The sequence below is a fragment of the Bufo gargarizans genome, chromosome 11, assembly GCF_014858855.1.
Source record: "Bufo gargarizans isolate SCDJY-AF-19 chromosome 11, ASM1485885v1, whole genome shotgun sequence".
NCBI classification, from domain to species: Eukaryota; Metazoa; Chordata; class Amphibia; order Anura; family Bufonidae; genus Bufo; species Bufo gargarizans.
In genome coordinates, this window is record NC_058090.1 from 40,764,153 (window position 1) to 40,782,555 (window position 18,403).

At 43.2% G+C, this 18,403-nt stretch overlaps 1 protein-coding gene across 1 annotated transcript in view; it reads right to left on the bottom strand.

Annotated features, from left to right (window-relative positions):
• The window catches only part of SPTBN5 (spectrin beta, non-erythrocytic 5), a 250,075-nt gene that overhangs the window by 75,617 nt on the left and 156,055 nt on the right, over window positions 1-18,403 (bottom strand).

The window sequence follows — 18,403 nt, forward strand, 5'->3', positions numbered from 1 at the left end:
CAAGGAGAGAGAGCACGATATGCGTGCACTTCTCTCTCCTCATTCTAGGGATCAGGAAGTGATGGGGGGGGGGGGGGTATCAGCGCTCAGACCCCATCCGTCATATCTCTATGACATGGCAAAAATTTTGTGAAAAGTTAATGACCAGTTCATTGGAAACTGCTGTAGCTGCACTTGGCTATCTCCTGCGGTTCCATAGTAAATAACTTGTAAACTTGGTGCAACCCCTTTACATTTTGGAAAATGCTTTAGATCAACTATATTGTAAATTACAAAGTTGCAGTATTTTGTGCTCAAGATATATAATTAAATAACAGATGAGCTTTTTATTATGGCATTAATTTCAGCAGTTGCCTCTATACCTACAGTTTATACATTTATTCTTTAACATCCTTAACCACTTCAGCCCCCCTAGCTGAAACCCCCTTAATGACCAGGCCACTTTTTACACTTCTGCACTACACTACTTTCACCGTTTATCGCTCGGTCATGCAACTTACCACCCAAATGAATTTTACCTCCTTTTCTTCTCACTAATAGAGCTTTCATTTGGTGGTATTTCATTGCTGCTGACATTTTTACTTTTTTTGTTATTAATCGAAATTTTACGATTTTTTTGCAAAAAAATGTCATTTTTCACTTTCAGTTGTAAAATTTAGCAAAAAAAACGACATCCATATATAAATTTTTCGCAAAATTTATTGTTCTACATGTCTTTGATAAAAAAAAAATGTTTGGGTCAAGAAAAAATGGTTTGGGTAAAAGTTATAGCATTTACAAACTATGGTACAAAAATGTGAATTTCCGCTTTTTGAAGCAGCTCTGACTTTCTGAGCACCTGTCATGTTTCCTGAGGTTCTACAATGGCCAGACAGTAGAAAACCCCCACAAATGACCCCATTTCGGAAAGTAGACACCCTAAGGTATTCACTGATGGGCATAGTGAGTTCATCGAACTTTTTATTTTTTGTCACAAGTTAGCGGAAAATGATGATTTTTTTTCTTTTTTTCTTACAAAGTCTCATATTCCACTAACTTGTGACAAAAAATAAAAACTTCCATGAACTCACTATGCCCATCACAAAATACCTTGGGGTGTCTTCTTTCTAAAATGGGTGTCATTTTACATATACCCATGCTGGGTGAGACAACTTTTCCCATTTTTTTATACAAAGTTGGCATTTGACCAAGATATTTATCTCACCCAGCATGGGTATATGTAAAATGACACCCCAAAACACATTGCCCAACTTCTCCTGAGTACGGCGATACCAGATGTGTCACACTTTTCTGCAGCCTAGGTGGGCAAAGGGGCACACATTCCAAAGAGCACCTTTAGGATTTCACTGGCCATTTTTTACAGATTTTGATTTCAAACTACTTCGCAAACATTAGGGCCCCTAAATAAATTCTAGGAACTCACCATGCCCCTCACGGAATACCTTGGGGTGTTTTCTTTCCAAAATTGGGTCACTTGTGGGGTAGTTATACTGCCCTGGCATTCTAGGGGCCCTAATGTGTGCAAAGTAGTTTGAAATCAAAATGTGTAAAAAATGACCTGTGAAATCCTAAAGGTGCTCTTTGGAATGTGGGCCCGTTTGCCCACCTAGGCGGCAAAAAAGTGTCACACATGTGGTATCGCCGTACTCAGGAGAAGTTGGGGAATGTATTTTGGGGTGTCATTTTACATATACCCATGCTGGGTGAGAGAAATATCTTGGCAAAAGACAACTTTTCCCATTTTTTTATACAAAGTTGGCATTTGACCAAGATATTTCTCTCACCCACACATTCCCCAACTTCTCCTGAGTACGGCGATACCACATGTGTGACACTTTTTTGCAGCCTAGATGCGCAAAGCGGCCCAAATTCATTTTAGGAGGGCATTTTTAGACATTTAGATCCCAGACTTCTTCTCACGCTTTCGGGCCCCTAAAAAGCCAGGGCAGTATAAATACCCCACATGTGACCCCATTTTGGAAAGAAGACACCCCAAGGTATTCCGTGAGGGGCATGGTGAGTTCCTAGAATTTTTATTTTTTTGGGCACAAGTTAGCGGAAATTGTTTTTTTTTTGTATTTTCTCACAAAGTCTCCCTTTCCGCTAACTTGGGACAAAAATTTCAATCTTTCATGGACTCAATATGCCCCTCACGGAATACCTTGGGGTGTCTTCTTTCCGAAATGGGGTCACATGTGGGGTATTTATACTGCCCTGGCATTTTAGGGGCCCTAAAGCGTGAGAAGAAGTCTGAAAAAAATGTCTTAATGGAGCCTTACAGGGGGTGATCAATGACAGGGGGGTGATCAGGGAGTCTATATGGGGTGATCACCCCCCTGTCATTGATAACCCCCCTGTAAGGCTCCATTCAGACGTCTGTGTGATTTTTACGGATACATGGATCGGATCCGCAAAACGCATACGGACGTCTGAATGGAGCCTTACAGGGGGGGTGATCAATGACAGGGGGGTGATCAGGGAGTCTATATGGGTGATCACCCCCCTGTCATTGATCACCCCCCTGTAAGGCTCCATTCAGATGTCCGTATGTGTTTTGCGGATCCGATCTATGTATCCGTGGATCCGTAAAAAATCATACGGACGTCTGAATGGAGCCTTACAGGGGGGTGATCAATGACAGGGGGGTGATCAGGAAGTCTATATGGGTGATCACCCCCTTGTCATTGATCACCCACCTGTAAGGCTCCATTCAGACGTCCGTATGTGTTTTGCGGATCCGATCCATGTATCAGTGGATCCGTAAAAATCATACGGACGTCTGAATGGAGCCTTACAGGGGGGTGATCAATGACAGGGGGGTGATCAATGACAGGGAAGTGATCAGGAAGTCTATATGCGTGATCACCCCCTTGTCATTGATCACCCCCCTGTAAGGCTCCATTCAGACGTCCGTATGTGTTTTGCGGATCCGATCCATGTATAAGTGGATCCGTAAAAATCATACGGATGTCTGAGTGGAGCCTTACAGGAGGGTGATCAATGACAGGGGGTGATCAATGACAGGGGGGTGATCAATGACAGGGAAGTGATCAGGAAGTCTATATGCGTGATCACCACCTTGTCATTGATCACCCCCCTGTAAGGCTCCATTCAGACGTCCGCATGTGTTTTGCGGATCCGATCCATGTATCAGTGGATCCGTAAAAATCATACGGACGTCTGAATGGAGCCTTACAGGGGGGTGATCAATGACAGGGGGGTGATCAGGAAGTCTATATGGGTGATCACCCCCTTGTCATTGATCACCCACCTGTAAGGCTCCATTCAGACGTCCGTATGTGTTTTGCGGATCCGATCCATGTATCAGTGGATCCGTAAAAATCATACGGACGTCTGAATGGAGCCTTACAGGGGGGTGATCAATGACAGGCGGGTGATCAATGACAGGGGGGTGATCAGGGAGTCTATATGGGGTGATCATGGGTGATCAGGGGTTCATAAGGGGTTAATAGGTGACAGGGGGGGGGTGTAGTGTAGTGTAGTGGTGTTTTCTGGTACTTTACACAGCTACCTGTGTCCTCTGGTGGTCGATCCAAACAAAAGGGACCACCAGAGGACCAGGTAGCAGGTATATTAGACGCTGTTATCAAAATAGCGTCTAATATACCTGTTAGGGGTTAAAAAAATCACATCTCCAGCCTGCCAGCGAACGATCGCCACTGGCAGGCTGGAGATCCACTCGCTTACCTTCCGATCCTGTGAACGCGCGCGCCTGTGTGCGCGCGTTTACAGGAAATCACGGCTCTCGCGAGATGACGCATATATGCGTGACTCTGCGCAGAGCTGCCACCTCCGGAACACGAATCTGCGTTAGGCGGTCCGGAGGTGGTTAACGGGGTTATCCAAGATCTATAATGCTCTCCCACAGAGGTTGTATTTACCTCACTCCCCGGCACCCGCGTCGCTTCTCATAGCGGCATGGCCGCTGCTGCATCTCCCCGTCGCGCAGATGAAAACATCCGGCGTCGGGTGAAGGGGGTCAGCCAATAGCAAGCTGTGACGCTGATAAGATGCTGCTGCAGGTAGTAATATTGTATATACTGTACATGTTCTGCTCTCCAGTACACTACTATCCACTTGTTAGATACCTGAGCAGTTAACTGAAAGCCAGGTCACATGACGGCTTATATGACTGACAATATGTTTAGGCTACTTTCACACTTTCGTTCGGAGCGGATCCGTCTGGTGTCTGCACAGACGGATCCGCTCATATAATGCAGGCGATGGGATCCGTTCAGAACGGATCCATCTGCATTATATTTCAGAAAAAATTCTAAGTGTGAAAGTTAGTCAGATGGATCCGTCCAGACTTTACATTGAAAGTCAATGGGGGACGGATCCGTTTGAAATTGAGCCAAATTGTGTCAACTTCAAACGGATCCGTCCCCATTGACTTACATTGTAAGTCTGGACGGATCTGTTTGCCTCCGCACGGCCAGGCGGACACCCGAACGCTGCAAGCCAAACGGAGCCATACTGATGCATTCTGAGCAGATCCGCATCCACTCAGAATGCATTGGGGCTGTACGGATGCGTTCCGGGCCGCTTGTGAGAGCCTTCAAACGGAACTCACAAGCGGAGCCCCGAACGCAAGTGTGAAAGTAGCCTAAGTCCTATCCAGCTCACCTATGGATGCATTTTGCAGGACTAAAATGGACCATACTATTTTTTTTTCTTTAGCACGATGCTACTGTATAGATAAAATAGTCTGCAAACAAAATTTAAATATATGTAAATCCTATCAAATTCTCCAAACAAATAAATGTAACCATTAAAGGGAGTCACCTGTTAAGGGGAAGGGAAAACCCCAAATACACGCCACAACGAATAGACAACAATCTAGGCCTCAAAAGGAAGAGGGATGGTGACCTCCTAGTAATCCCTAGGTCTTTTCCTAACTCCTGCCAGTATGAGCAGATCCTGATGGTGGAAATACTCATACACCGGATACCTAAAGGCCCGCTAAAACTGACGAGCCCTAGGATAGGTAGCAGGGGATGAGACAGCTGGTTCCTTCCAGAATGAAGGAACCTGCGTCTACCTGAGGCCTAGAAACAACACACACCAGATAAAAAGAAACAGCGAAGGCAACAAGTACTTAGCTTAGAGATGTATGGAGAAGCAGGAGATGCAAGAAAAACCAGCACTAGCAACTCCAAGCAGAAACTATCAACCGCATGGTCAGCAGTGTGAGGCGGATCTAAATAGAGCCTCATCACTGATAACGAGCGGCACCTGAGGAGAGGTGAGATCCTGCCAAACAACAACATACATAGAGAAGAACAGGGAGACCTGTCAGATAGACTCACGTGCAGCAAGTCTATCCAATCTTCTCACCTCTCTCACAGATGGGACCGTGACAAAGGGGTTATCCAAGAGTATAAAAAGGCTACCCCATATGTCGGGCCCCTCACATTAAATATACTTACCTGGCTCCCCGCGCCTCTCCTGGTCCCCTCACCGCCGCTGCAGCTTCTCCCCGTGCGCGGTGAAAACATCCTGTGTCGGGAAAGGGGGGGCAGCCAATGGCAGGCGGCGATGGGGTGCGAGCCTCCCTAGCATCGTGGGTGACGCTAGGGAGGTTTGACGTCCCCCCCCCGCCATTGGCTGCTCCACCCCCCCAACCACCGGATATTTTCATCCGCTCATGGGGAGAAGCTGCAGCGGCAGGTGCAGGGACCAGGAGCAGCGCAAGCAGCGGGGAGCCAGGTAAGCATATTCAGTGTGAGGGGCCTGGCATATGGGGCAGCTTTTTCTACTCTCGGATATCCCCTTTAAAACCGGAATACCTCTTTAATTGGTCACATTTACAGTAATAAGTAGCCCATTTCCACCAGCAAACTCTCGCCGATGTCTCCAGATTACAACGAAAAGTAAGCTCTACCCATGATCCTCTGATGTTTTGATTTGCAGACATCTCCAATAAGGTCAGCAGCATTTTTTTTTAACACAGTCACAATTCTAACACAAAACGCCTGCTATTGCTGATGAGCTCCTAAAATGAATCATAAATATAACTTAAAAAATTGTGATGTCATAAGAACTGAATTGCACTAAATCTGCTTAAAAATATATGCAAACTAGAAAATTCCTCCAGCTATGAATTCAAGGAAGGAAATCTGTCACCATGATCGTCCAAGATCATGGTGGCAGATTTCCTTCCTTAAATTCATGCACTATGTACAGTAATACATGAGTAGTTCTGCAGATATGGAGTCCAGGTCACTATTTTTATTTTCCTAATGCCCCCTTTTCCTCCACAGTTAAAAAGCATGGTCAGGACTGCTGTGCATGCGCACAAGTCTTCTCCATTATGTCAGAACAGCACAGCAGTCCAGACAGTGCATTTCAGTGCAGCTTTGATTGCTGACCGCGGGGGAACCAGGGACAGTAGGGAAATACAATTTTGATTTGGACTCCTTATTTATGTATTATTATTATACTTTTAATTACATTTTATTATTATTATACATAAATGTAGCATTATTATTATACTCCGTACTATGCATTTATCATTGTAGATAATAGTCCAAAATCGAGGTGACAGATTCCCTTTAAGATCAGATTTATTGTGGGAATACTTACAGAGCCTGGTACTGTATTGGGAGCGCTCCATGCACCTGCACAGAAACTCCTGACATGCAGCAGAACATTGCTGGTCACAGTAGTGAAATACTGGCATGTACAGACGTGGCAGAGCTAAGGGGCTGTATTTCACAGTGATTCTTGAACTTGTAGTACGACACTTTTTAGTAAGAAGACCTGATCTGGTCATGTGGTGTTTTTAACATTCTGCCTCTGCTCGGGTCATGTTCTATCAAAGGTCAGAAAAAGCTGCTCTGGGGTGTATGCAAGCAGATTAGACTTTGGACGCTATTCGCAGCAGGGTTTCCCAGCAGGGGGGCTGATGGGCTGGCACGGGAAGGAGTAACCAACAGCTGGAAAACTGAACTGGAAATCCAATCCTGAACCTAGCGTCTGTGTCTGGATACTTGGCGGTCACTGGATAGGGCTACAAAAAACCACACAGAGCCATTAACTTGATAATGTATTTACTCTGCTTAGTGCAAGACTGACCATGGTTAACTCCATCACTGCTAAACATATAACGCCAATGAGCTGCAGTCACCCCATGCCAAAAATACATTATTTGCTATTCATCGAGTCACAGGCATGTACAATATGAGGACCAGGCAGGAAAAAAAAATAAAGATGATGTGCGGCAACTAGGTTTGTAATTTCCAGATTATAGGTGTAGGTATAGATTTTGTACACCCGTAAATGTCAGCTAATTGAAGCGGGTAGTCCAGGGGCACGCGTGCACTAGCGGCAGCACGGATCCGACAGGCTGTTCACCCGCAGAAACAGCCTGCCGGAATTCATTGCCGCTAGTGTGAAAGTACCCTCAGTTGTCCAACGCAACCAATCACATTCCACCTTTCATTTTTCAGAGCTCCTTTGAAAATGAAAGGCGGCATCCGATTGGTTGATATTGTTTTCCTTTGCACCAGTTTTGATAAATCTCCCGCAGTGTTTTTTTTAAATTATTTTAATTGACACTGCACTTTTTAATGCGGCTATTTTAGCCAAAGCTGTAAGTGGATCCAGCAGGAAGGAGATGTATTAGTCCTCCCTTTATATTTCTCATTCCTTTTGACTTTAGTTTAAAAAAAAACTTAATGAAAAAAAAAAATTTAATTTAAAAAGTGTGGCATTTCTAACGAAAAAAATAAATTAAAATTAAAAAAAAAAGCTGTGTGAAGCCACCCTAATGGGATTGCAAAAGAGTACAAAATGGGTCTGTTGTCCATGTGCTGTATCTGGTATTGCATCCAAATAAACAGACCCACTTGGATGCAGGGATAACGTAGCCATACACCCCACGTGACCGCTGCAGCCTGTCACTGGCCTTCGTAGCCTGTTGAAGCCAGTGTTTGGCTGCAGTGGTCATGTCGGATATACGGCTACATCACTGCTGAAGCCAAGTAAACACAGATTAGGGGTGAGAACTGGAGGGAAAGCACCGGAATAGCGACATATTTAGCTCGTAAGCGTACATTGTTTTATTATTTTATAATGTCTACCCGCTGTGGAAAGTTTTCAACAATTTGGAAAACCTCTTATAAGCCTCAGGCCCTACATTAGTCATAACTCAGTATCGCTTTGATTTATGCATTTCAGATATCTATAGCTAGACAACATCATAATTCCACGGAGAATGATCTTTAAATTAGTTCATGCAGTTCTCAGCTCAAATTTTTATTTTTTTGATTTACTTCAAAACTATTTGAACAAAATAAACAAAATCTTTTTGGCCAGATGTACAATAACAAAACATTAATCATTCCCTTCCACATTTCCTTTGATACATTACTTGTCATGATCAAAGCGAGAGCAGGATTTCAGGTGAAGTTTTCTGTAATTTTATCACTACAACTCTATACTTTAAGAATTGTTCTTGTTTAACATGAGCATGCTGAAGTAAACTGAAGCATGCACTCGTGCAAGCGCTACTTCTTCTTCAAGATGCACATTGCCTTGGAGGCAGAGCGTAATCACAAGTGCTTGTTGTAACGTCATGTGAATTCAAAATACTTCAGCATGAATAAGCTCACACAGGCTAAGTGAATAAATATATTTACTAAGTGTGATCAAATATACAATAACACAGACAAATCACATGTAGAATAATAAAAAGTAAATACATCACTTGCAGACCACAGTTATTCCCATCAGCCCCTCCTCCAGTGTGCATCACGCATGTCTCTGAGATCTCTCAGGAATGTGGTCTTATCAGCACAATGGGGGATGGGTACTACATTACAAAGCGCATCATCACACAGAATGGTAATAGGAAAAGGGAACAGAATTAAAGGGACAGAACCATTCAGTACTTAAAACATACTCTTACAATACACTTGTTTTATTTACTTGAATGGGACAAAAACGTATAATTACACTGCGCCGCTGCAAGCGAGAAGACGCGCAGTGTATTCTTGAAAAGGGAGCAGTGTTCACTGGTGGGGGTGCTAGGAGTGGAACCCCCACCAGATATTGATGACCCATCCAGATGATAAGTCATCAACACGTACTGGTTGCACCCCCCCCCCCCCCTCTTTAAGGAGCCCTCATGGAATCCTGAAAAACAACCTGCTGTCACCTCTTGGCATAGTTGGAAACAGACACAGATCCATCAAGTCCTACCTATAAGCCTAATATTCACTCTTCCCTGCTGCACTGTAACCAACATATCCCCTCAAGAACCTTCATCTGTTCTTCGATTCATTCACATTACTATTTTGGAGAGCGATTCCTGCATCTTGTTACCAGTGGTAGATGAAATGTCACAACTCGTCCCCTCTCCATTAGTACTGAAAATTATGAATCAATAAAATGTTAAGATCTCTGGAAAACTTTTCTCTTGCTTTTTAGCTGCAGAATCTGAAGACTAAACATGATGTCTGGGGTCTGGCCAAGTAGTGAAGTGAGATATTTGGCAAAACATCCACTAGTGACTTTAATTTATGTTTTTAGCCAGCTCTCGGATCCCAGTTTTATAAGACTGCATTTATGTCCAGTGTTTTCTTAGGCATGTGGAATGGTGTCTTTGTGCGCTCTCCGGCCGCCTGGCTCTATGTCTGCTGACATGCACGCATGATAATATAGCACACCAATTAGTCTGTAAAATTACACTCAATGGAAATCCCTCAGGACTTTACAGTGAGGGGCGACATAACAAGAATGTTAAAGAGGCAGCAGAACAAACATGAGTAGTCTATACTGTACTACCTCACCGCAATCGTATTTTTAAGGGGAGGAATCAAGGGTGAGGGTTTGTATGCAAAAATCTATTAAATAACCGCAGTCCTGTTTTAAAGTGGTGCCTACTGAACAATATTTGCGATGATAAAAGTAATATACACTGCTAATTAATAATCCGACGCTCCATCACAATGTTCTTAAAGTGGCAGCATACTTTCATTAAACTTTTGATATGTTATAGGGACATATCAAACGTTTAGATCGATAGGGGATTGAGACCCCCCCGGCAATCTTTGGAACGAGGGGAGAGAAGTACGCACTTAGCAGGAACAGGAAGCCAGATGGACCCAATAGAAAGTCTATGGACTCGTCACTCGCCCGGCTCCCGTCTTGTGCAGCAAGCAGAGTGTGCTACGTGCATGCTTCTCTCCACCCGTTCTCTAGATCGGTGGGGGGTCTCAGCACTCAGAACCCCAACTTTTGATATATCCCTATAACATATAAAAAGTGTAATGAAAGTACACTGTCACTAAGATTAAATGTAAGGTTAAACCACTATCAAACCACTCTTTTAAGAGGATAACCATTATTGCTATTAAGATAAAGAGATTGTATTTATCATATCACTGACAGAAACTGCTCAGTTGTTTTATATATTAATATACACATATATACACACATGCACACTATATGGACAAAAAAGTATTGGGACATCCCATTCTATATCCATATAGAATTGGTTCTCCCTTTGCAGCTAAAACGGCATTCACTCTTCTAAGAAAATAGTCTACAAAATTTTGTAGAGTGTGCCTATGGGAATTTTTGCACATTCATCCAGAAGAACATTTAGGAGTTCAGACACTGATGTTGGATGAGAAGGTCTGGCTCACAATCTCTGTTTTACTTCATCCTAAGTGGGTTGGATGAGGTTGAGGTCAGGGCTCTCTGCAGCCAGTCATGTTTTCCAACTCCAAACTCACCCAACCATGGCTTTATGGAGCTACAGTCATGCTGGAACAGATAAGGGCCTTCCCCAACTCTTATAACAAAGTTAGCAAACTATGGTCTAATATTTCTTGGTATGCTGAATTAAAAACTAAGAGTCCTAGTCTGACCCCTGAAAACAACCACAAAGCATTATCCTTCTTCCAGCAAACCTACCAGTTGACACAATGCAGTCAGGCAGGTAACGTTCTTCTGGCATTCATCAAACCCAGATTCGTCCATCAGACTGCCCTATAGAGAAGCGCAATTTATCACTCCACAGAACATGTTTCCATTGCTCCAGAGACCAGTGGCCGCGTGCTTTACTCCACTCCATCCAATGCTTGGCATTGTGCTTGGTGCAGTTATGGAATCAGCAGAGCACTCACTACTAGTGTTGAGCGAACTTGTGTTTTAAGTTCGGCATCTAACGTTCGAGTTCAGGTTATCAAAGTATCCCGTTATGGATTCTAAATTCCGTTATGGTCCATGGTAGCGGAATCCATAACGGGATACTTCGATAACCCCAACCCGAACTTTAGACGCCGAACTTAAAACACAAGTTCGCTCAACACTACTCACTACCGCAAGAATTCGGTGAGCTCTTTAGGACTACCCAGTCTTTTACAAACGTTTGTAGAGACAGTCAATGTCCGAGTGTGGCTGTCAGGGCAAGCTGGAAGTAATGGTCTGGTAATACTTAGGGAGCCCAGGTTGGAGAAGATTGTACATGGACTTCAAAAGGCCCGTAGGGCTCCTTTAACTTGCAGACAAATTGAATGTAAAACACACGGCCTCAAGTCTCAAAACTGCGCTTACTGCCTATAGTATAGCCCATAAGAAATAAAAGCTGAGCGTGGACAACAAGGCTGTTTATTCTATTACAGAGTTGTAATAAATCTCCTCGGAAGCAAATTTTACAAATAAGCCCCAAAACACAGAGATGGTAATTACTGAAACAATATGCAAATTAATGATTTCAGAAGATGTGATACTGTCATTTGGAGCTTTCTTCCAGAATATCACTTCTAAATATAAATGCCAGCTCATAATGTCTTCTAATGTCCTCCAGCACTGGTCAAAGTGCTATTTTAAAGCTGCGTATTTATACTGTGCATGATCCTAAATAAGCTTTGTGAAATATTTTCTGCTTACACTCTATTGCTAGCCCTGTCTTGGAAAGAATTAAATAAGAGGAAAAGGAGAACGTTTAGGAAGCAAAGTCTTATTACTAAGGGGCACCTTCTACAATTGTGGTAATAGGTAGGTATATTTCTGGAGATAGGTTGCTGATCTAGGCGATTCTTCTGATTGCCATGAAATAATTTTCCCCTAAGATTTGGAAAACTGGCTTATTCCTCATGGTAATATTTGCCTTAGGGCTTGTTCACATGAACGTTTTTTGCGTTCTGTATACGGGGCTGTTTTTTGAGTTCCGTATACGGAACCATTCATTTCAAAGGTTCAGCAAAAAAACACAACAACAGAATGTATTCCGTATGCATTCCGTTTCTGTATTTACGTTCTATTTAAAGATAGAACATGTCCTATTATTGCCCGCAAATCACGTTCCATGGCTCCATTCAAGTCAATGGGTCCGCAAGAAAAATAGAACACATACGGAATGTACTCTGTATGTCTTCCGTATCCGTTCCATTTTTGCGGAACCATCTATTGAAAATTTTATGCCCAACCCAATTTTAATTACTGTATACTGTATATGCCATATACGGAAAAACGGAACGGAACCACTACTGAAAGAAAAAACTGATCTGGGAAAAACGGCCTGCAAAACACTGAAAAAGACATACGGTCGTGTGAAATGAGCCCTTACTCACTGAATCAAAGTTGCAAGATAACTAACTGACTGGACACGTTTTTCTCAGCCTTACAAACTGTGTTACTATATTAATAGTACTACAGGGTAAGATGAAGGACTCAGATATCATAGGGACATATAGCAAAACTAGTTTTTTGAGATTTCTGACAAATTTATATAATTTTTTTTAATCTTGGAGGAATCTTTTGATAACAAAAAGGCACCCTTTCAACCATTTTCTCTGACTCCTATGTTGGAAAAATCGGAACACATACTTCATAAAAAGTATTTACACCAAATAACTGGAATAAATACATCGATAAATCCTTCCAGTACAGATCCATGTCTTGCTCTTCCCCTCGGTACTTGATAAAACTGGCAGCCTACAGCCACCATTACAGGTAGCTCAGTGCACTGGAATTTATACATTTAACATTGAAGTCAATGGAAGCTGTAAAATCTCTTTGCACTAAGCTCTCCCCAGTGGTAGTTCAAGGAAAATTGTGATGGTTTATGTTGGAAACCAGAAGGAGAAGTTTTGTGCTGGTCCCACAACAGTTAGTGGTGTCTGCCTCCATGGTAAGTACGCCATTGATTTAGTTATAAGACGGTAATAGTTGTAAAATGGCAATAATAAAGGATAAGCAGGCAAGGCTTAGTACAGGAGAAACTTGAAAAATTAGAATATCGTGCAAAGTTCATTTATTTCAGTAATGCAACTTAAAAGGTGAAACTAATACAGTTGCAACCAATTTGTGCAGAAATCCATATCATTCCAAAGGGTTCACATACTTTTTCTTGGAACTGTATACGAGATAGACGCATTACATGCGAAGCGAGATATTTCAAGCCTTTATTTGTTATAATTTGGATGATTACGGCTTACAGCTTATGAAACCCCAAAGTCACAATCTCAGGTACCCTTTGCTCAGGGGATATGGATTAATTAGCTGACTAGAGTGCTGACACTTTGAGCCTAGAATATTGAACCTTTTCACAAAATTCTAATTTTAAGCTGCATTAATGCAATTCCTTTTAATTTGCATTACTGAAATAAATGGACTTTTGTACAATATTAACATTTTTCGAGTTTCACCTGTATTGTTATAAAGAGAGTTCTTCAGAAATACCCAGTATCAATGTAGCTCAAGTAACTATCTTTTTAAGGCCTCTTGCACACGTGCCCATGGCCGTATTGCGGCCCTGCATACAGCCGGTCTGCAATACACGGGCACCGGCCTGTGTGCACTCTGCATCACGGGATGCGGAACCATTCACTTGAATGGGTCCGCAATCACAGAGATGCGGAACGGAAGCACGTATCGGAACCCCACAGAAGCACTACAGAGTGATTCCATGGTGTTTCTGTCCCTGCCTCCGCACCGCAAAAAAAAAAAATAACTTGTTCTATTTTTTTGCGGTGCGGACCGATCACGGACCCATTCAAGTTGAATGGTTCTCGATCCGTCCCGGCCGCTGCATGGATGTTGCCCGTGTATTGGGGACTGCAATGCATTGATGTTGCCCGTGTATTGGGGACCGCAAATTGCGGTCCCCAATGCACGGAACGGATGCACAACGTTCGTGTGCAAGAGACCTAAATGTAATTTTGCTGGTGCTGCAGATCTTCTGGTCCAGGATCTTACTATTGAAGCCCACAAGAGATGGAAACAAGAGTTACCTGTCACTGGTGTACGACTAATTATGGGTGACCACAGCAGACCTACATAAAATGATGTTTAATTATCAGTACAACTTTGGATTTTAAAATCTGCCCTGTGCCACTATCTAACACTGATATGGCATCAGGCATAAGTCATCCCATTAGATTGTGACCATGTCTAAATCTTTGCAGAAACAAACATGTGAACATGGCCGAACACTGGCTACAGAGCTGACAAGAGTCACATCTAGCACCTGTTTGTATGTTCTTTTTCTGTGCAGTATTTGAAGTAATGTGTTTTATGGGATCTGACATCAGACTAGATGCTGCTGTAAACTTTAGTAAGTACGGCTTGTGTAAACATGCAGGATTGCCCCGTTTATTAATACATGAATACCTTTTGATACTTGCATCAGGTAGTCATGTGTTAATGAGTATTAAAGGGGTTTTCCAAGAGTTTTTTTTACTATCAATTATTCTCTGGATCTGATCGGTGGGGGTCCAACACCTGGGACCCCCACCAATTAGCTGTTTGAGAAGGCAGCGGCGCTCGCAGTAGTACCACAGCCTTCTCTAGCTTTTCCTAGGCCAGTGACGACACATTCATCAGTCACATGACCTAGGAGCATCCCCTAGAAGTTAATGGGGCTGCAATACCAAGCACAACCACTATACAGTGTACAGCGCTGTGCTTAGTGCAACACCTTTAAATTGTCACTCTAGTACAGGGGTGCACAACCTTTCTGGTTGAGGGCCACATTGTCAGCCTAAACCAATTCCAAGGGCCGAAAGTAAAACTTAGAGGTGTATTTTTGGCATATTGAACATACAGTATATACTATAAATGTCTAGTTACCGTTCTAGGACTCCCATCTAATAGGAAAATACATGAAAGATACATGTAAGAAGCCATAAGACATAGACCTACATGTCTTTTTTACCAGATATTTGGGGGCCGCACAGAATGGTATTGAGGGCCGCAGGTTGTACACCCCTGCTCTAGGCTCTATAATAGTATATAAAAAAACTGCAAGGTGAATCCAAGGAAAACAAGGTGAATTACCTCCAATGCAGGGATGAAAATGCCCAAAATGATTGAATTCCTGGTAATGAGCATCATTGTGCACAGAACGTACTAAACAGGGACAGAACAGATCTGTAACCAGCAGCTGAACAGAGCAATACATAGGTAATAAAGAGAGGTCCTAGGATCATGTGTGCACTTTTCTTCAGTGCCCTACCTGCTTTTCCATACAATTCTATGGGGCCATATAGACAGTTGTTCCTTCTGTGGATCCGTGGGCCCGATCCCAGAATCTCACCGCAGGTCCTATTCTTGTCCCTTTCTAATGATGGGAGTGTGAAATGAATGGAATGCACAAAGAAACTCAGAAAATCGGATATGGCTGTGTGCATGTGGCCTTATAATAATGCTATTTAAAATGCCGTTTCAGTTTATGGCTCTGTTCACATCTGCAATGATCATACCAGATTGTGGTCCCTCATTTTACTGAATAAGATAGGGCGGCATGCAGCGCTGATCAGTCTGGCATTTTTAATGGAATCTGTGACTAAGCCTCCAATGCAGATGAGCACACACCCGGAGCCCACAATATATACAGAATGTAGCTAGAACAATGGTATGCATACAGGGATGTGCCAATCCAAATTCATAAGGAACGTGACTGGGTTCATTTCAGTGTACGAATCATAGGAATGGGAACGGTGACTGTACTTCAGATTCTTCTAAGGTTATTGCCAGCAGTGTCATAATGGTGTTCATTGGGCCTACCAGAGGAGCATGCATTGTAAACCTTGCGGTTATCATTGTAGGCACAGGACAAATCATCATTACAGGGGTTTTCTGATATACAGTAATCCAATATTTACCCAAAGCAAGGAGTTGTGATAAAATAAGTTATACTCGCTCATTTAAAGGGGTATTCACATCATATACAATAGGGGCATATCGCTACGATATGCCCCCATTGTCTGATAGGTGTGGGTCCCATCTCTGGGTCCCACACCTACAAGGAGAATGGAGTGGAGAGAGCCATCGCTGGAGGACCCCGGGTTTCCCGGGGTCCGTCCACCACCAAGCACTGCTCCCCGCTGCTCCTATACAAGTTAATGGGAGCCAGCCGCGCACGTGTGGCCCCTGCTCCCATTCATTTCTATGGGGCAGCCGGAAATAGCCGAGCCATTGAAATAATGTGCCCTCCATTCATTTCCCCGCTCCGCTCTGGGACCCGCACCTATCAGATAATAGGGGCATATCCTACCGATATGCCCCCATTGTATGTGATGGTAAAACCCCTTTAATTCTCCACCTCTGCTCTGGTCCTCCCTGGAGTACTTCCACACCTTTGGTAAAGCTATCCGGCAGAGGAACAGCTTGCCAGAGTTCAACGCATCCAGCACTCATGATGAAAACCATACGGATCTCATTATAGTCAATGGGGGCTGGCGGTGCACGGCAGTATCTGGTTAGGCTTTACCAGAGGTGTGGAACCAGCCTAACAGAATCCTAAATGTGTGAACATGGCCTTAAAAGGGGTTGTCCCATCTGAGATATTTATGGCATATTCTATCTCCAGGGAAGGACCCCAAAGTGAAGGAGAGCAAGCCGTGCATGAGCAGTTACCCTCCTTCCACCACTATGGGAGTTTCAGAGGTAGCAAAGCACTGGCTGGGCAAATTTCCTGAAGTACTATAGCTGTGAATGGAGAAGTGTCCGCACTTGGTCTCCATTCAATGCCATGGAACTTCTGAAAATACCCAGGAATTCTGGCTTGGCTATTTTTGGAGGTCATTCTAACAACATGAGAGGAAGCTGTACATGAGTAGAGTGCTCTCCTTCACTTTGGTGGCCCCATTCTGAAGATAGGAACAGGTAATAGAGATGGGGCCGCACCTATCTTACATTTACATCATATCCTAGCAATATGCCATCAATGTCCCAAATGGCACATACTATTTAACCAAATGATGGAGGCCATGTATTGTAGCTGTAGTTCCTTAGAACCTAAAACTTAGGCTTCAGGCACTCGGTTGTTCCGTGCATTGGGAACCACAATTTGCAGTTCCCAATGAATGCGCAACATCTGTGTGGCTGCCACAGGCGAATCCAGACCCATTCAACTTGAATGGTTCCGTGATCCATCCGCACCGCAAAAAAAAAAATAGAACAAGTGCTTCCGTGCCTCCATTCCGCACTGGACCTTCCAGACTGCAGACCCATTCAAGTGAATACGGTGTGCACACGGCCGATGCCTGTATATAGCGGACCCGCTGTTTGCGGAGTATATTACAAAGGAGCAGAGTGTTTGCTTCAATAAACCAGACAAGATTTAAAGCGATATATGTAATACAAATTGAGATCTGTACTCTCTCCTTTCGGTTACAGATCTGAAGGGCACAGTTTGCTTTTACACTAGTACAGAATATTTTCATACTTTGCTAAGACGGAAGAGTTACTTACGGTAATTGGAAAGATGTTATCAGATTGTGGAGAAGATAATTTACAAGGAATGTTCTGTTACCATTTACAGATAGGTGTGTTGTAACTTGCAGAACTAGAACTAGAATCTACCCAGTATTCCTCCAGCTCATTGTATGTTATGACACAAGATACAACCAAGGCTGGCAACCTGATTTTGTTTTCTGGACAAACTATCCAAAAATCACAGACTGCCAACATTTCCTTCTGGACTTATTGGAAAACCTTAAAGAATCATAAAAGATTGTAAGTGATCCAGAGCATTTACTGTGGCCTGTAAAATGATAATTACAATCATAATTATCTGTACAAGCCCTTTCAATGTCAAAAGAATTCACAGACGCATTACATTCCCCCCCAGACTGTCCAGGAATCTATGGACCATTGTGAACCCTGGATACGATAGCGGTCCTAAACATTTGGGCGGCATTATTGGCTGAATGGCCCTGGCCCTGGTGCACCACAAACTTTATTTGCATAAAAATAAGAAGTATTTCTCAGGATTAAAGGATGAGATTTTGACAAGAAAGTTATGGTTATGTTTTGGAGGTGATAGACTCTCTTTAAAGGGCATCTGTCGGCAGATTTGTCCCTATGACACCGGCTGACCTGTTACTTGTGCACTTGGCAGCTGAAGGCATCTGTGTTGGTCCCA